Source organism: Oenanthe melanoleuca, chromosome 1 (assembly GCF_029582105.1).
Source record: "Oenanthe melanoleuca isolate GR-GAL-2019-014 chromosome 1, OMel1.0, whole genome shotgun sequence".
Lineage (NCBI taxonomy): Eukaryota > Metazoa > Chordata > Aves > Passeriformes > Muscicapidae > Oenanthe > Oenanthe melanoleuca.
Genome location: NC_079333.1, coordinates 28,225,514 through 28,243,508, shown reverse-complemented (window position 1 = coordinate 28,243,508; position 17,995 = coordinate 28,225,514). Strand labels below are relative to the sequence as shown.

Here is a 17,995-nt window from a genome sequence, read left to right as displayed (position 1 = left end):
ATTATTCCACCTGTTAGCTACAGACAGTGAGCTGCACAAGTATTGCACAGGATGTCATTTGATGAGCAAACTGGAGGAAAAGAAAGAGAGAAGAGCAAAAACAGCTTAGCTTTCTGTGTTTCCAAGGCAATCAAACACTGCCTCTCTACTTTACTTGTAAACTGAGGTTGTCTATTCAGGAGTCACTGAGAGGCAATAATCTTGGTCCCCACAATGCAGCTCCTGTGGAGGAAAGATGCAGCCATTCATGTTGCTCTGAGGGAAGAGGTGGTTTGCATGATGCTCTGGCAGCTGTTGAACAGGAAATTTATTGGGTCGCCAGGCGGAGTCGCGTGGCCTGAACAATCAATTTAATGTGGAAGGGGGAATAATTTACTTGCTTCCTCATTAAGCAACTGCATGCCACTTGATCTGTTGTAACTGTAAAAGTGGATTTCCATTTGCATGTAGGAGGTCCCTGATAGGGATGAGTCTTCACCAGGCATACCCTGTGCTTTGAAACACGGGAAAGAAAGGAAAAGGGTAAGGGGGATAGCAAAGATGATGCCATGAAGTCTGAGCTGGAGAAGGATGGTTTGTTTCTTATTATGGGAAAAGTGCTCCACATATTTTTTCCTCCCAATCTTGCAGACCCTGCATTCTCAGAGGCTACTTTTAAGGACCTTGCAGTGCTACTGCTGTTAACCTTCTCTGTGCAGGAGCCAAAAGTGGATGGTCAAGAGCTGAATATTTGCTTGCATCTATTAAACAAAATCTACACCAAGTTCCTGCTCTGCATGCTCTCTCCAAGACAAAGAAATAACTTCAAGAGTGGACTTACAAACAGTAATGCAGACACACAGATGCCAACAACTTTCCTTAATATCTGCATGGCTGGTAACCAGAATCAGTCAAGCTTGGAGAAAGATGAGCCAAGTACTTTAAACACTAGGAAACAAAGCATCTTGAAATACCTGCTGTTCTGTGCTACACATGAAAAATCCATGCAAGCACAGGCTTCCCTCACCCATCCATGGGTTGTTATTGCTAGTCCCAGCCAGGTGACCAAGCCACCCAGGACTGAATTAACTACATCTCTGCAAACCAGGTAGCCCCTCCAGCTGGCCATGTAGGTATGAATGGCACCAACTGCCTACAGCCCGTTGCTGATGCATGAACCTGCCTGTTTCAGCCCTGTGCAATTTCCTTCCTGATCTCTGAACCATGTGTGGAACAGGCAAATCAAATAAAACCTCGCAAAAAATAAAAAAAAACCTCGCAGAAAATAGACTGACCCTTGGGAAAAGTATTTTTGGCCAATGCAGACAACAATGTTTTAAAATGAAGCCTGTACAGAGAAAGGGCAGAGAAAATCCCCAGCAATGGAAAATTCCTTATGATGTGTATTAGTACTCTTCTGCAAACATGGGCTTGGTGCCTTGCCTGCGTTCACTGCAGGGTTACACCACAGCAGCAAACCCTATGGAAGTCAGTCCCTGAAGAAGATGTGCCCAACAAGTCCACTTAGTCCATTATCTGATCATGAATAAAGCCACATTAAGCAAAGTTTTAAGATTTTATCAAGGCAGTAAACACAAACCAACAGGCTGAGGAACAGATGAAATCTTTGCACAGTTGATTTTGGGACACTTATGCAGGGGTATTTTTTCAACATAATAGCAGTGCAAGATTCTTCTCTGGCACTATTCCTTTCTGTGCTTGCTCTTGGAGTTCAGAGCTCCCTGGTGTCAGTAACTAGGGTCAGCAGGAGACACCTACCTGACTTTGAAACTCAGTGGAGAAAGGAAAAAAAATATGTGTATGGGAGAGCTCACTTTTTTGTAGGCCAAGAGATAAAGAAGATTTAGTAAAGCTAAGATGCAAAAGAAGCCCTGGAAATTTTGATTTGGACTAAAAGTCTTCTGTCCCCTTGCAGAATGGATCGATGCAAGAACTGAAAAGACTGTCTGTCCCCAAGGCTTCCTTTCTTGGAATTTCACCAGAAGAAACCACAGTGCATCAAACTAAGAGCCAGCTGCAATTTTGCTAAAAATAAAGCAAAGCAAACACAAAATAGCAGCATATGTAAAAAAAGAGATAGCCTAGTTTCAAATGGAAAGGCTAAATTGAACTCTAAAGAACCAACAACAAATAAGGATATCAGAGTGTCTTACAAGTTTAATTTCTGTTGGGGCAGAAATACCAGAATTATTAACTTAACCTGTAAGAACTTGCTGTAAAATCAAAGGATGAAACATTAAAAGCTGATTCCCCTGGTCACTTCACAGGCACAACACCGAGACCTTAGAAGGTAAAGTGACAAAACTGAGATCTAAATATCCATGTTTTCTTTATAACAAAGCACTTAAAAGGTTTCCATTTAACTGATTCTTTTTTTTTTTGTAATGTACATGCTTCAGTTTATCAGGCCTAATTTGTGCAGCTACATCTGCTTGTGGAATCATGTAAAACTGAATTACTGAAATGATTCCACTTAGTGATAGTCTTCTGAGATAAGACAGACTATGGGTCTGAGCAACACAGAACTAGGCAAGACAGGAACCCTCCCTTCATCTTAACTTCAAAGCTAAAAGGAACAAACACTTCAGGTAAGACAAGTTCATTTGAATTCATTCATGTATCTGTGGTGAGGGGGTGGGAACTTCTTAAAACTGACATTGCCAATAAAGAAAACATGTGGGTAGGCCTAGAGGCAAAGGTAGGGATTTAATTTAAATCTCTTTCTAGTTCATTATCTAGACCCAAGGATCATTTCCTTGAGTATTACAGACATGCTTTAGCCTTTGGTGCAATGATTTCCCAGTGACCTTTTTCTTCCTCATTACCCAGCTCATTTTTGTCTTGCTTCTTTGACATCTTGGACCAGATGAAGGTGTTGAAAATCTTGTGTGGTTACAGCAAAGAATAAGAACTAATTAAGACAGGTGAGAACACCCTCAAACTTGCTCTAGAGGTGTAGAAAGGGCAGGAAGAACACATGCTGAGCCTTAAAGAAGCTGCCAAGGGGTCATACCAATTTACCAATCCTGCAAGCAGAGTCTACATCAAAACCAAGAAGGAAGGCAGCAGACAACTTGCATGCTTGTAAGGAAACATCAAGATCAGGGCTACTCTCTACGAGGGAAGACTAGCCAGAAGCTTAGGTTGAACACAGCACTGTCTGTAACCTCACAGACTGTAGTGCAGTCCCAATCCCCTTGGACACCAGATCCGGATCTGCTATACTGGAAGTCATGTTTGCCTGCATTTAACATGCTGGTTCAGCAATAAGTCAAGACTCCATATCTGTGATTCATACAATTTTGGCCTCTTAAATGAGCCACAAAAGTGCTGGTGCTCATTCTGAGGAAAACTAATAGAGCATCTTTAGAGAAAAGCACGCCCCTCATCTCCTTCAGGTGCAAAATACAGCAATAATGATGGAAAGAACCTGAATATAAGCAAAATTAGAAAGTCTAGATGGATGATCTCTTTCTGTTAAAAAGAGAAGCAAAGACTTTGATTTTCAACCTCCTTAATTTCCCCACAGCACTCAGCCCTGATGCCATGTTATGATTTCATCTGAAATTGCGGCAAGTGCCACATCCATTTTTTTTTAGACATCTCCAGGGATGGTGACTCCATCACCTCCCTGGGCAGCCCGTTCCAATGCTGAACCATTCTTTCTGTAAAAAACATTTTTCTAATGCCTAGCTTAAACTTCCCCTGGTGCAGCTTAAGACTATGGCCTCTTGTCCTGTTGCTGGTTACCTGGGAGAAGATGCTGATGAGGTGCAACTCCTTCTGTTCCTCACTGTATGGACAACATCAGTGTGTCCCTGTGTTAGATTTGGTTGCATGTGGAAGATAGCTAGTTGAAGCTGAAACACAAGTCTAACAAGATTACTTTTCTAAACTTACTGGCATAATTGAGAAGAGACCTGCAGATAAATGCAGCTTTCTTGGTACAAAGTGTATCTACAGTATCAGCCACTCCAGTCCGCAGTTTAACAGCAAGCCTCAAGCTCTTCCTTTAATGATCAGGTTCATACAGAGCTCCCATATATGTTTTATTTGTTTCCTGTGCACATTTTACCTTTTTTCCGAGGCAGACACCAAATGATGACTTGATTTCACATACTGATTTTTTACTTTGACTTGAACTATAGAAATCTCATATACCTGGGTATAAAGCTGCTTTGTTTATGCAACAGGTAAATAACACAACATCATGCTGTTTCTTTTAGAGGGAACAACCAACGAATAATAACACCACCACCAAAAGTGTCAAATGTGTTCTCACGGTCTGCTGACTTCCTGTGCCACTTGTCTTTGAGGAAGTGGTTGTTTATTTCCAAAGTTATTTAAAGATTGGCATAAATTCTGGAATGAAGATCCTTCAGCCCTGAGGTACAAGGAGATTTGCTGCATTAGAGCTACAATATCCAGGAGATGGACCCTTCTTGGAGCCTGGAACCAAAGAACCAAAAGAAATTCTCTCTACAGATCTCTTTATCTCTTGGAGCAATGCAAGACATATTTTCTTCATTGCTTGCTTTAAGGTAAACACAGCAATGTTTGTGTACTTCTGCACATAAATAAATGACTAACAGTTGCTGCACATGCTTCTCTTCTGGGAGGGAGAGAAACAAACATGCAGCAAATGAGAGTCGCGCTGCTGGCAGCACTGCCACCAGGATGCTTCAAGTCTTTTGAACCAAGCAGTTTATGAAGATCCACTTAGGACACAATGGAAGGTATAAGATAATATATTTGATGTGGACATCCCCTTGAACTGAGAAGTGTGACAGCAGCAGCAGTACCAGAGAAGGAAATAAGAATACACAGGGGACCTAGGAATGTGAAACAGATCTTCCTTCTGCAAAAACATTTATGGTAAAGCCTTGAGTTTCTCTTCATTAACTGTAAAATACAGTTCCTCTCAGGAGGCCCATGTCCATAACTGCACTGCTTACTTCTGTAGGCATCTCTGCCCCAGTTCTAGGTTGTTTCCCCAGCACATAACACTTCACTTAGTGGTTCATGCGAGAACCTTCTCCAGCTCTGTTAAGACAACTCGAGAGAGCCTTCTGCTAGAGACAGTGTTTAAAGTTGACTTCATTAAGTTTTTGTTGCACTTCCACTGACACCCAGAGGAAGGCTGGTGGGGACTTTCTATATGATGTCAGAAGATCCCCCTTATGGCGCTTTCTTTGATAGCATCACAGATAAGAATAATTAAGACTGGTAAAGACCTCCAAGAGTCCTGCAATAAACCCAGGACTGCTGTGTCCGCTGCTAAAATAAGTCTCTAAGCACCATATTTACTCAATTTCTGAATACTTCCATGAATGGTGACTCCACCACTTCTTTGATCAACCTGTTTCAATGTTGGAACACCCTTCCAGTGAAGAAAGATTTTCTGATATCCAATCTAAACCTCACCAGGCACAGTTTGATGCTGTGTCCTCTCGTCCCATCACTTGTTACCCGGGAGAAGAGGCCGACCCACCCCTGTCTACAACTCCCGCTGCGACCGCAGAAAGCTCAGAGGAGCACTCAGACGCGCTTTCCCCCTGTGCCAGAAGCCGTAGCAGCACAGGCAGTCGTGGTGGCTTCGGACCGCCGAGCATCTCAGCCCGGGTTTGGCAGCAGCGGTCGGGGCTGCGCTCCGGGCCGCCTGCGGGCACGGCCCTGCCGCTGCCTCCCTGCGCCCGGAGGGGACTCGGTCCGGCCGCGGCTCCCTCGGGCACGGGCAGCTGAGCGGGAGGTTCGTGTCCCCCGCCCGGCGCATCCCGCCAGCTCCGGGGGTTGCTCCCGGCGCCCACTCCAGGGGCTGCCCGGAGGGTGCCGCGGGCGGCAGGGAGCGGGGCGGGCTGCGGGCACAGCTTTGCCCAAGGGGCTCCGGCGGGCGCGGAATGGAGCGGGCCGGCTGCGCTGCCTCCCTCCCTCCATCCCTCCCTTCCCTCCTCCGCGGGGCTGGAGCCTCCCCTGGGCAGCGCCCCCAGCTCCTCCCCGCTCGGTAACGCCGGGCGAGCCCCTCCTCCCGTTTCCGCTGGCTGGAGCTGGGGCCGTGTCCTGCCCTACCTCAGCCGCTCCCCCAGCGCTCGGCCCCATCAGGCCCGGCCCAGGGACGCGCGGGTGAGACCCGGCGCCGCGGGGGGCGAGGGGCGGCGGGGCCGTGCGGCGATTCCCGGCCCTGGGAGAGGGAAGGTGGCCGGAGCGGGGCGGCCCGGGGCGGCGGTGCGGGGGGCTGCCCGGCGCGGGGGGCGCGGGATGCCGGCCCGGCTCTGGAGATGCTGGGGAGCCGCGGGGTCCCGGCGGGATGGCGGTGCGGGAGGGGTGCGGGTGGCCCGTAGGGGTGAGGAGCGTTTGCTGGAAACAATAACCCTCCCACCCCCTCCGGTGCCTGTGTGATTTTTGCGGAAACAGGAAAGTTAGTTCAGAGGGATGAGACGAGCCCAGCGGCGTCTGCGTGCGCGGTGCTGCTCTCAGCCGGACAGCCCGCGGTGCCCATCCCTCACGGGACCGGGTGGCTTCGGCTGGGGATGGGTTTGTCCCCGCCGCCGAGGAGAGCAGCCCTGGGATAGCGCTGCTGGCAGGCGGGAGCTGCCTGTGCCGTGGCCTTGGCAGCCGTGAGGGGCCGGGGCCGTGAGGGGCCGGGGCCGTGAGGGGCCGGGGGCGTGAGGGGAGGCTGCGGCCCGGCCGGTGGCAGCGAGCCCGCCCTGGGCTGACAGCTCCGCTCCGCAGCCGCCCGCGGATGTGGAGCCGGCGGGTCCTGCCTTCCCCCTTCTTATGTAAAACTTGACTCCAGCGTGGCCTTTTCCTGTGCGAGCTTTTGGAAACTTTTCTTGCTGAATCTTGGGATATCCGCCTGTCACCGTGCTCCTGGTGGGAGGTGGGAGCTCTGTTAGGTCTGTCTCTAGGGAAGGCCTTCAGCTCCAGGGATTTCTGATGGGCACAGGGGAGGACCTGTGGATTGGGAATGCTGTGTTAAGGAAAAAAATTAGTCTAGTTGCGTAGTCGTACAAGGGTGAGCTGCATTTCTCTACTTAATCCTTTTATCAACTGTTTTGTTCTGTGCTTTTGCTCTGTGTAGTTCTGTGGTTTGAACCACAGAATGGGGGCACCTGATTTTCCTACCTGACTGCACTGATCTTACTTTAAGACTTGGGCATAAGTAACCTGGGATATGTCTGAGTAAAAGTTAAATATTCTCTAGAACAGCCATGAGAGTCAGATCACACAGTTTGTTTGGGCTCTTGGCCCATTCCTAGATGGGCTTAAACGTTGCCTGTGGAAGCCAAAATTTAACATGTTCCTGTAGCAAAGTTGTTAGTAACAGGTGCCACAAATTGTTTTAATGGTTTGTTTGTTAAGCTGGTAGTGGAGTCCTTTGTAGCCAGAGTGTATAATTGCAAAGGATAGCAGCCACTGAAGTGTGCATTCATATGAGTTGTGTTGCCATGGAATGTGGGGCCAAAGCACTCAATAACTTTTAGAATGTCAAAAGATAAATTATCAATGTTGAGAACACCAAGGAAAAAGATCAGTCCTTGCAGTTTTATGTCCTTTGCTCCCATTTTGCATTTTTCCTGAGCTCCAAGTATGAAAATTGATGGAGCTAATATAGCTTCTGCCTCCAGATCTCTCCCTTTCATATTTTTAAACCTGTGATGATCAAATTGCAAATCCCACAGAAAAAGCCTTTTCTATAATGGGGCTGTAAGCCTTGTGGCAAACTTGTTTTTGGATACCTGCACTTTCTTTGAACCTAATTCTCATTAATAAAGCTGCATAAGAAGACCCTGGGGTCAGAACAGAACAAATGCAATGTCGTTTGCATTATTCAGGCAAAGCTCTGAGGTTAGAATGGCCCTGTTCATCTCTGTTGAGCACGATAGAGGGTTAACTGTGAATGTCAGTGTTATCTTAGCTATTTTGGTTATTTTAGCAGAAAGTAGCTATTAGAGATGCATATCCCACAGTCTTTGCTTTCTGTGCTATTTTAAGTTATTTTCTTCCAAAGCATGCCAAACCTCAGCCTGTCCATGAGGGTATTTCCATCACAACTGTGTATTTTTAGTGTTTAACCCCTGTCTCCCCAAACAAACTAACTAAAAAACTGCAACAGAAAAGTGAAACACAGGAAGGGCACAGATTAAAATAGCAAACCAGCACTGAGGCGGCAGCACTGATTGGAGGAGTTACTTTCACATTTCTGTCACAAGTGAAACTAGCAACTTTGCACTAGAGAATCCAAGACTTTGTCACTGCTATATAAGTGACTACTTATTTTAGAAGTATGTTGATATTCCCGAGGTACTTGGGTTTTACAATTGAAAACCCATCTCAGTTTTCCCTTTTCATTTGTTTCAGGATTATGCTGTTTGCAAGTGACTGATGCCCCGTTAGTTTTCTTTGTTGAATGTCACTAGATTTATTGATGCACGACAAAAAGAGATGAGAATGCATTAAAGAAGCTGAGCATGAGCCAGTGTTGTGTCCTGGAAGTGAAGGCAGCTGACAATACTCAGGACTATTTTAATAAGATTGCAGCCAGTACCCAAGGAAGTGATTATCTCAGGTCAGGGTCTGCATCAGCGGGGTCCAGAACCAGGATTTACACACGTGGCTGGATGCAGGGCACAGCTACAGCACAAGTTGGGCAGGCACTGAAGGCCACAGGCAGAGCTAGAATGGGGTCCCTGGTGCCATGAGCAGAGAACAGGGGTGGATGGGAGGCTTAGAGAGCATTTAAAGCCCTTTCAGTACTCTCAGATCCTTGGTACAGCGTGAGGATCATATGCTGAGGGAACAAAGCATGTTCAGCCTGGAAAAAACTTTGATGGGACCTGTAGAGACCTTCAGGTGCTTTAGAGGAAGTTCTTAAGAAGACAGAGCTTCACTCTGGTATATGGTGACTGCATGAGTAACAGCAAAGGAAAATTGAAATGAGGTTCAAGATAGATGTAATTTCCAGCAATGAGGACAGTCAGATGCTGGAACCAGCTGCCCAGAGGGGTTGTGCAATGTCTGGCCTCACAAGTTTTCAAGGCCAAAGCAGATAAAGTCTTACTGGGACCTCATAGCTGGCCCTAGGCAAGGTTGGGCATGATGGAACCCCCACAGGCCTGCTCCAACCTGAATTCTCTAATCCTGAGATCAAGCAGCCAGTTGGTATGAGAAGGCAGGAGGTGTGTAAAACAATGGTAATACTTGTAAATATCCCAGATGAAGAAGTGAAGGAAGGTTTTAGGATATTGATGTGTTGCTAAGATGCTAAAAGAAATTAAATTAAAAACTTCCCTCATTATGCTCGCAGCTTATGCTGGGAAGGTGTGTTTGTGGGTAGGGGAATAGTTTGTAATTGTAAATTCACTTTCCCTTAGTGATTCTCAAAGCACAAAGTGCCTTTTTGGTGTAACATCACAACTCACTTCAAAATGTGTTCTGGAATAGATTAAACCATGTTCTTTCAAATTTAATGTAGAAAATGTGATGGCAATAAAGTATGGTGCTGAGTTTGGGGAAAGACAGTGTATGACCAGAGGGCTGTCTTCTTTGACTCTAGAAAATAGAATAAACAGGAATAGAATAAACAGGACCAGCAGATCATTACCCCATTTGTGCTGTGGTTGTTAACAGATCTTAGGATTGAGTCAATCCTGCTGAGGCCATCTTAGCAATACCCAGAGAATGTGAGTGGATCAGAAACAGATATTTGTCTTTTCCTCTCCCCAAGAAAGTAGGGATGTGCTCAGGAAGTGCTATCTCTTTGCTCAGTGCAATACATGTTAGAATTTAATTTTGAGGGGAAGTACTTGTTGGGAAGATACAAACTTTTGTATATTTTAGTCAGAGGTTAACAAGATACATTCTTGGAGACTACAGGTATCACTAGCGCACTCTGCACTTCATCTCTCCTGGTCTAAAACTGGCTTCCAGAGGCTGTTCTTGCTGCTCCTTGTAGCCTCCCTCAATGAAACATACATTGCTGAATGTCAGTGCTGTGTTTAGTGGGAAAAAAAAACATCAAATCTGTCCTCTGGGTCACTTTCTGTGGTTCAGTGACGTGTTTTCTGTGGTGTGTTTGTCATGAGGCTGGACTCTGTTCTCCAATGAAAGGTGCTGGATGCTTTCCTCTTTGGACAGGTGTTTCTGGGAAGGAGATGTCTCTGTGAGTTGTGTTAATACATCTGGACAGCACTGTGCTTAAATGTCTTTCAAGCCCTACCTTACCTTTCCCTCTGTTTTCTGATGATATTCCGGACAATTTCATTTATTGCTGTCAAAAAATAAACCTTGAGGGCTAGAGTTTGTAGAATGAGACATGATCCTTGGGCTAAGCCCAGCTGCTGCAAGGTGTTGATGTCTGCAAGCCTAGTAAAAAAGGAGGCATCTGACTGTGTTTCACATGGAAGAAGGAACAGATAGGAAATATGGGATCCTGAGTAAGTAATAAGCTGTGTTTTGATGCCTGTGAGATGTATTAGTCTGCCTGTTGAGTAGGGGTGAAAAAATTCTATTGTTGAAAAAGTTTTAAAATCAAGAGTCTAAGGTAGGCATGTTGTAGGGATTGCTCCAGGCAGATGGGGCAGACTAAATCTTAAGCATATGCTCCAATAAGCATTTAAGTGGAAAAAGGTATTAATTAAACTTAGCATTTCTTTACAGTGGTGTGAATATGATGTTGTAATATTATAACATTGAAGTAGTAACATACATTTAAAAGATTTGAAGTTTGCATTAATCTTTGTTTCAAAAGGTATAACAGGAAAACTTATTAAAGATTTTTTGAAAACTCTTTTCCCTTTTGCTGTCAGAGTTCTCCTTTCTAATGCAAACGCTGTCATGCTGTTCTAATGCCTGATATTTCTGAAGGTGGAAGTGACTAATAGCTGGGTGTTTATTTCCATGATCCCTGTTACAAGTGCAAAAGGGGAAACAAACTGCATTAACTAGTGAAAAGCTGATGATATTTTTGAGGCTGAGTTACTGTATGTCTGCCTCTAGAATCAGCTGGACTGTGTTAACTGGGGTTTAGTTTCTACTCTGATATTGCTCAAGTAGAGCTGCCCTCACCCTGGGCCATCCTCACAGATTTACAAGTGCCTGGATTTGTCTGTTTAAGCTCACAGTGAGGGTATGATGGAATATATCAACCTCATGCAGGCATGGGACCACAGGAGCTGCATTATCCATGTGTGGCATGTCTGGGCAGGAGGCATGGCCAGACATGAGTGGGTGGGAAGGCAGGAGCCTTGAGAAGGCACTCGGCTGAGGGAGAGGAAGTCTGCAGCCCTCCCCTGGGAGGAAGGGCTGAAAAGGAAGGATGAGGTGGTACACTGAACAGAGAGCTGAAATGTCACACCCTGTCAGCAGATTTGAAGGAAACTTAGCTCAAAATTTCGAGACTCTGTGCTAGGGTACAGGGGTCAGTACAAATCTTAGAGAACAGAGGGCTCTGTGAACTCTCCTGTATTTAATTTCTGTTCTTTAATTTCACTCTTAATTAAATTCGTTTGACCTGAAGGATTGAAGGAGGCAAAGCTTAAAGTTGGAGGAATCCTGGGTTTAGACCACTGGTGGGAAGACCCCAGGAGACTTGTCTTGTGCAGCTGGGTAGTCAGTGCTGTCTCCTCAAGTGCCTTATGGCAGTATACTGACAATCACATTTATGGTGATTGCATCTGTACTCCAAGCTCATGTTGAAAACAGGCAAGGAGGCTTTCTGTTTTCATTTGCACATTTCTAGAGGTTAAATAATTCAAGAGTGCTTTTGGAAGCGTACTTTGCTTTCTGTTTCTCTACTGCTGTTTTTTTACCCACAACTCTGCATACAGTTCAGTGTAAGGTGGTTCTGCCCAGTATGTTCATCTACCCTTATTTTAAACAGTTCCTTGATTTTGTAAATATATACTTATCCCAAAATCAGCTTTGCATTCCGTTTTATTTTACAACTGTAACCATATGTGAATGAAGATTGTTACCTGACTTTGTTTGAAGAAAGTGCAGCTGAAGTTGTGAAGGATTGGAAGCAATGTTCTGAGAATGTCTAGTGTGTTGTTTCTGCTGGAGGACAGTCTGCACAGTATTGTTTATATGTATTTATATACATGTGGATAAAATACCATTAGGGGAATGGGATAATGGTTCTGGCAGTAGAAGAGACCTGTACTAACATGCAGATGGGAGCATGTCTCCTTGTAAAATAAAAACCTAAATGGCTGGCCTAAAAGCCTGTAAAGGAAACCTTCCAAGTATAAATTAAGTGATTTTCTTTCATACATCAGAGCATTTGGATCTCTCCAGTGCTGCTGTGCTTTCTCACAAAGTTTTGCCAAGCAACAGTGGCTCTGAGTTGTAGAAGAGCTCTTGCTGATCTATTTCCCAGCAGTGGAGAAAGCAGCAGGTCTGGCAAGACTTTGCGTTCATAGCACCTGGGATACTGTGAACAGCAGCAGGGGCATCTATAGGGAGGATATAAATAGCTAATTTCTCACCTAATGCTGAGGTTATTGTGTACCATCAAAGATGAAGAGCAAGGGGGAAGAACTGCAACTCTGGAAAAATTCCCAGTATATTCCCCTCACACCTACTGGATGAAATGATGGAAGATCCTACACACTGAAACTTCTCCTGTTTCCTGTGGGGGAAGACTCAGGACAGGTGAATATGGTCAGAGATTAGGATATGAAGGCCGTGGTAAAAGTAATTGCTGGGACCAGTGATCTGTGGAGCGATTTGACTATCTGTGGAGGAAGAGACTGCATTGAGAACAGGAGCTTTTTGGATGTGTGCTCTATTCTAGTTATATAGAAAAAGGACCATGAGGTAGAGAAGGGGTTTCCTAGGGAGAACCAGGAGGAGGAAATGAGAACAGAGTCTTAAATTCCCACACAAATGTAAATTCATCTGGATGGTTTCCAGTTTTCCAAGTTCCATGTTGGTGCACCATTTTCCTGGTGAATGGCCACCACAAAGTACCTCCCAAGACTTATACAAGAAACTCTATCTTTTTCATTCTGTTTTTCTTAAAATAATTTCTTAATACATCTTTCTTAAAACAGTAAGTTTGCCCTGAAAAATCCACCTTCAGTTTCCTACTCTCCTGGGACTCCCAAGCAATCTCTATTGCATCTTGCTTTCTTTTATGAAAACAAAAAGTTTTGCTTGTGTTTCATCGTAGCTGGGTTTTCACAGCTATTTGGTCTTTGTCTTCAGTTATTCCTTCTTATTCTGTTCTTCATCAGTTCCTCTTTGAAGAGCAGAGGAAGTTCATTCTGTGGTAAGAACAGAACAGTTTTCCTATCTTTAGTCCATTTCTTCCTTGCTGTTTCTACATTAAACCAAACGAAGGAAACAAAGCTTGTCCAAGTCAATTAGATATGTCGCTGTTTTTTTCTGAACTACTTTTTAAAGAGCTCTTTGAAGAGAAATGTTGCTTCATTTAGGAATCTCTCTCTTTCTCCCTGCTATGGCAAGTACTATTTAGTTCCTCTGTTTTTAAAATTTGAAAGTAATTAATCAAAATTTTCTTAAGCCTCTTGTTTGTTTTGAAGATGCTAAGTCATCCCCCTCCATTACTTTCAAGAGATACTGAGAAGTGATGTTCATTGCCCCATTTCTTAAGCCTTTAGTAAAAGATCATTACCAGACTATTTCTGCTTGTATCACTGGACAGCCCAGTTTTTGTTTCAAAGATCTGTAAGCAGTGAGAGCTGTAGGTTTTAATTCTATTAATAAAATGCACTCATACTTCAGGTCAAAAACATCCCCATGGCAAGCTTGAAACTGTCAAGGAGAACCAAAGTAGGTACTTACCTGTGATGATGACATTGGTCCAAGGCATCCATTTACAAAAGCAAACAGACTTTGCTTGCCCTTGGGACATGGTTTGAAGAACTGAAAGACAAGTATGCTTTAGTCTGGAGGATGAGGTGTGGTGATGTACCTGATGTTTACCAGGAGATAAGGGCATAACAGTCACTGAGCTTTCTAGAAGAGAAAAGATCCGCATTTTCTTCTTCTATATTTTGTTGGCCCTCATGTTATAGGACTTCTGCTTTGGAAGGCAGACTTGGCTCCTTGCCTTATTCTGCTGTAAACTGTGGATTGAACTGGTTGTCTGGCTGCTGAGTACAGTTCCCAACTCTTGTAGAAAACATAGTGAAAGATTCAAGTTTCTGAAGGATGTGTGGAGTGGCTGTTCCTTGCATCATAGTTTTTGCAACAGTCTTGTACCTACCCAAGCCATGTAGTGGATCTGTGGGGGGCATGAACTGATCTCTTCAGTTGCATCTGCCCATGAGATTTCATCTCACCAGTTCTGGTCTGTCAGATGAGTCTTGTTTCTTTGAGTTTATTATTAATGTTTACCTTGGCCAACAACAAGACCTCTTCAACAGATTTCTTCCAAGCTTCCTTTCTTAGTTTTGCTGTGTAGAGCTTTTGTCAGCCAGTGGGTGCACCTCTGACATGGCTGGGACTATTACCTGTTTTACAGGATTACATGACTTGAAGTGCTTCTCTCAGACTATTTATGCCTTTGCTACATAACTGGTTACATCAGTGGTAAGGAAAGTTCATCTGTAAGTATAGCTGGCAGTGTATTGTGTATGACAGCAGTTTGACTAACCAGCCCACAACTACACATGCCACTAGTGGAACTGTGGGAATCTTGGCTAATTTAACTTTTGATTTTTTAAAAATATTTATTTATGTAGTTATTTATTAGTTATTGCTTAGCTATCCTTGACTTCAATATGAGTTCTTCAGTGGATGAAACTGTTGTCACCTGTGTCACTGGGGACCTAGTTAGGCTGGGTGGATGCCTGCAGGTGCTTGCCATAGTGTGTGACATCAGTGATGAGTTCATATAGTATTTTGTTCACTTTAAGGAAGGTTTGTAGAAGTGATGTGTGTGATCTCTTGAGGTGTCCATGTGCTGAAATAGGTGAGTAAACAGACTGTGTGAAATCAATAGCAATGTTTCATTGTCTTACTTGATGCAGTGAAGAAGGCAAAGGGAAAACATTAATTTAAAAATCAGCAACAGTGGAATGATGGAAGCATTTCCATTGTCCAATTTTGGTGAATAATCACAATAAAAAAAATAAAATTAGTCTGTACTTCTTTTTTTTGTTTGCAGCTGCACTACTAAAGCCCAGCAATAACACTGATGGGCTTTTAAACAGTGGAGATGGCACTGTACCATGTCTTTCCTCCATGTGGTTGAAGAAAATCCTAGTCTCACTTTGCTAACTTCTAATATTGAGGTGGTGCTGTTACAGGCTTGAAAACTCCAGTATGAATTGGAGAATATGGGGTGCTTTCTGTTGCATGGTTTTGTGTAGTTTTGACTTCAGCAGTTGTCCTAGAAGCAAAGGACTCTTTGTTGTACTAGAAGTAAAGGTGACACCAGTCAGAAAGCAAGGCCTACTGGAGGAGAGTTCGTCAGGAAGGGTCTTGCTTAATTTCTAGTTTGGCTGCTGAAAGCAGGCCATTAGGAGTCATGGTGACAATGGGGGACCTAAATGCCAAGTGATAGAAGCACTGGAATTTTCTGACTAGTATAGACACACAGCTTTTTCTTTTCCCTGTCATCTCTGTTTTCCCTTTAGTTTCTGTAAGTCTATTTTAATTATTTAAATTTGAGTCCAGATCAAATCAGTATATTATGCCCTGGAGACCAGTGTTAAGACTTATTCCTTTTGTTCAGAAGCAGGTAGAATTTGATATACCTTTTCCTGTTTGGTTTTTTAAATCTCCCAAAATCTCTCTTTTCTGTCCTCCTAAGCTAATTTTGTTTGTGGTGGGAAGTGAGTCCAAAAGACAAAAAAATTCATTTTGTCCTTCTTCTTTCCAGGTTTGGTCTGTGACTTTTTCCGTGGTGTACATCCAGTTACCTCAGTAAGTAAGATCTCTGTGAAGGATTCTTGGAGTCATTAAGCCTTATCTCTAATACTGCTCACATTGACATTAAGGGAAGACAAGTTTGTCCTACACTGAGCCCTTACAAAATCTTTTTGTAATCTGTTGTTTTCTTGCCACAAATGCTGAGAGAGTCCAGAGTAACGTGGTTGTTGTTGGGATTGTCTACAAGTGCTGCCATAAGTACTGAAGGAAATGTAACAGAGGAGGATAATAATCCTCTTCATTATATGCAATACTATTCCTCTTCCTCTGTTTTCTTACCTGTCTGTGACAGTTGTAGGGAAAGGAAACAGGGAAGAATGAAAACAAGGTTCCTACTGAGAGCAGTTTCGTTAACCCACATAAGTTTTTTCCTTTTGTGCAAGGGTTGTTCTATAAACAGGCTTAGAAAAATAGACTCATCTTGGAGGAACCCAGGGCTACCCCAGGTTTAGGTGTCTTAGTACAGCTGCAGGCCCATTGCTTTGTATTTTTACATTCATGGTGTTCTTCAGGAATTTGCCTAGGAGTGAGAGGAAGATGTGGCACTGCTTGCCTTTCATTAAGTTTCTGACACAACAGAAGAAGCAACTTGTGCTCCTTTAGGGAAAGCAAAGTGATCCACCTTTCTGCAGAATGCCATGTGTTCTGCCAAAGGCTGCAAGGAGTGCAGTTTGATAAATCCAAGCAGCAAGAGCAGCAGAGTGCTAATAGTCCACTCTTGTACTTGGCTTGCCAAGAACTGTTTCATACTTCTGTGCTGCTGTGTGAAACTTGTCATGACAGCTGCAGGCAAAGAATATCTACTGTTGTACATTTTGGGATGGGTGATGAGAGATTGTGGTCTGTGAAGGGAAAGAATCTCCTTGCAACTGGGAAAAGCTAAGAACATATTAGGTGAGGCTACAAAAAAAGGAATGCTGGAGCTTTCATTTACTCTTGTGTAAGTCATCATTAGAGGTGATGCTGCTGCAAAGATACATTGACTTAGGGATACTGTTTATTTAAGAGAGAACTGGGAAACATCCTGAGAGGGATTTCAATGTCAGTAGTTCTGTTGTCTAACTGCTGTGGAAAATTTCACTTTTAGGACTTGTGTATTTCCAAGAGAAAAATCAGTAATAGATTTACAACTAGGTTAAAATTTGTACATTTGATATTGGACATGGTTGTGGTTTAACCCCAGTCAACAGCCAAGCCCCACACAGCTGGTTGCTTACTCCCCTATCAATGAGATTGGAGAGAGAACTGGAAGATGAAAAACTGATGGGTAAAGCCACAAGGACAAACAAAGCAAGGAATTAAATCACTGCTTCCCGTGGGCAGGCAGGTGTTCTGCCATCTCCAGGAGAGCAGGGCCCATCACATGTAATGGTGACTTGGGAAGACAAAAGCCATCTCTGCAATCTTCCTCCCTCTCTCCTTCCTTCTCTTGATAAGCTGAGCTTGATGTTACATGATGTGAAAGATCCCTTTGGTCGGTTGGGGTCAGCTGTCCCAGCTGTGTCTCTTCCCAATTTCCCATACACTTCCAATTTCCTCGCCATGGCAATACAAGAAGCAGAAAAGGTCTTGGCTCTGTGTGAGCCCTGCTAACCCACACCAAAATCATCTCTATGTGATCAACCCTCTGTTCAGCACAAATCCAAAACACAGCCCCATACCAGCCACTGTGAAGAAAACTAACCCCAAAACCCCAAACCACCACAGATGTGAGTAGCTTCCTGCTATTTCTGTTGCAAGACAAATAATGAAAATTTGGGTGGGGGTGTTAGGCATTGGCACAAGTAACATCTGTATTTGTAGTAGATGAGACACAATGTTACAGTATGTAAGATAAAGAACCTATGAAATTTCATGCTGTGGAATTTAAGATTGTTATAAAGAGTCTTGACTTGGTCATAAAATGTTTCTCTGTAAGCTGCTGTATATTTACATCTTGCACTGATTTTTCTGATTACCTTTTGCATGTGTGCCACGCTCTGAATCACATGGAAAGGTGGTTTGTTGATTACTGCATCCTAGGAGAGCTGGGTGATGGAGTACATTGGGGAAAAGATAGCTGGGGAAGATTGAAATGGTTGTCATTTGTTCCAGG

At 43.9% G+C, this 17,995-nt stretch overlaps 1 protein-coding gene across 5 annotated transcripts in view; it reads left to right on the top strand.

Annotated features, from left to right (window-relative positions):
- The first annotated feature begins 6,015 nt into the window (after positions 1-6,015).
- The window catches only part of TSPAN9 (tetraspanin 9), a 168,187-nt gene continuing 156,207 nt past the window's right edge, over positions 6,016-17,995 (top strand). For 2 of the 5 annotated variants that reach the window (XM_056487260.1, XM_056487250.1), the window contains exons 1-2: positions 6,020-6,120; positions 15,851-15,894. The gene's annotated coding sequence lies outside the window, so the exon portion shown is untranslated. Of the gene's footprint in view, positions 6,121-15,846; positions 15,895-17,995 lie in introns of those variants that run through there. The other 3 variants (XM_056487212.1, XM_056487232.1, XM_056487242.1) reach the window with 3 other exon arrangements.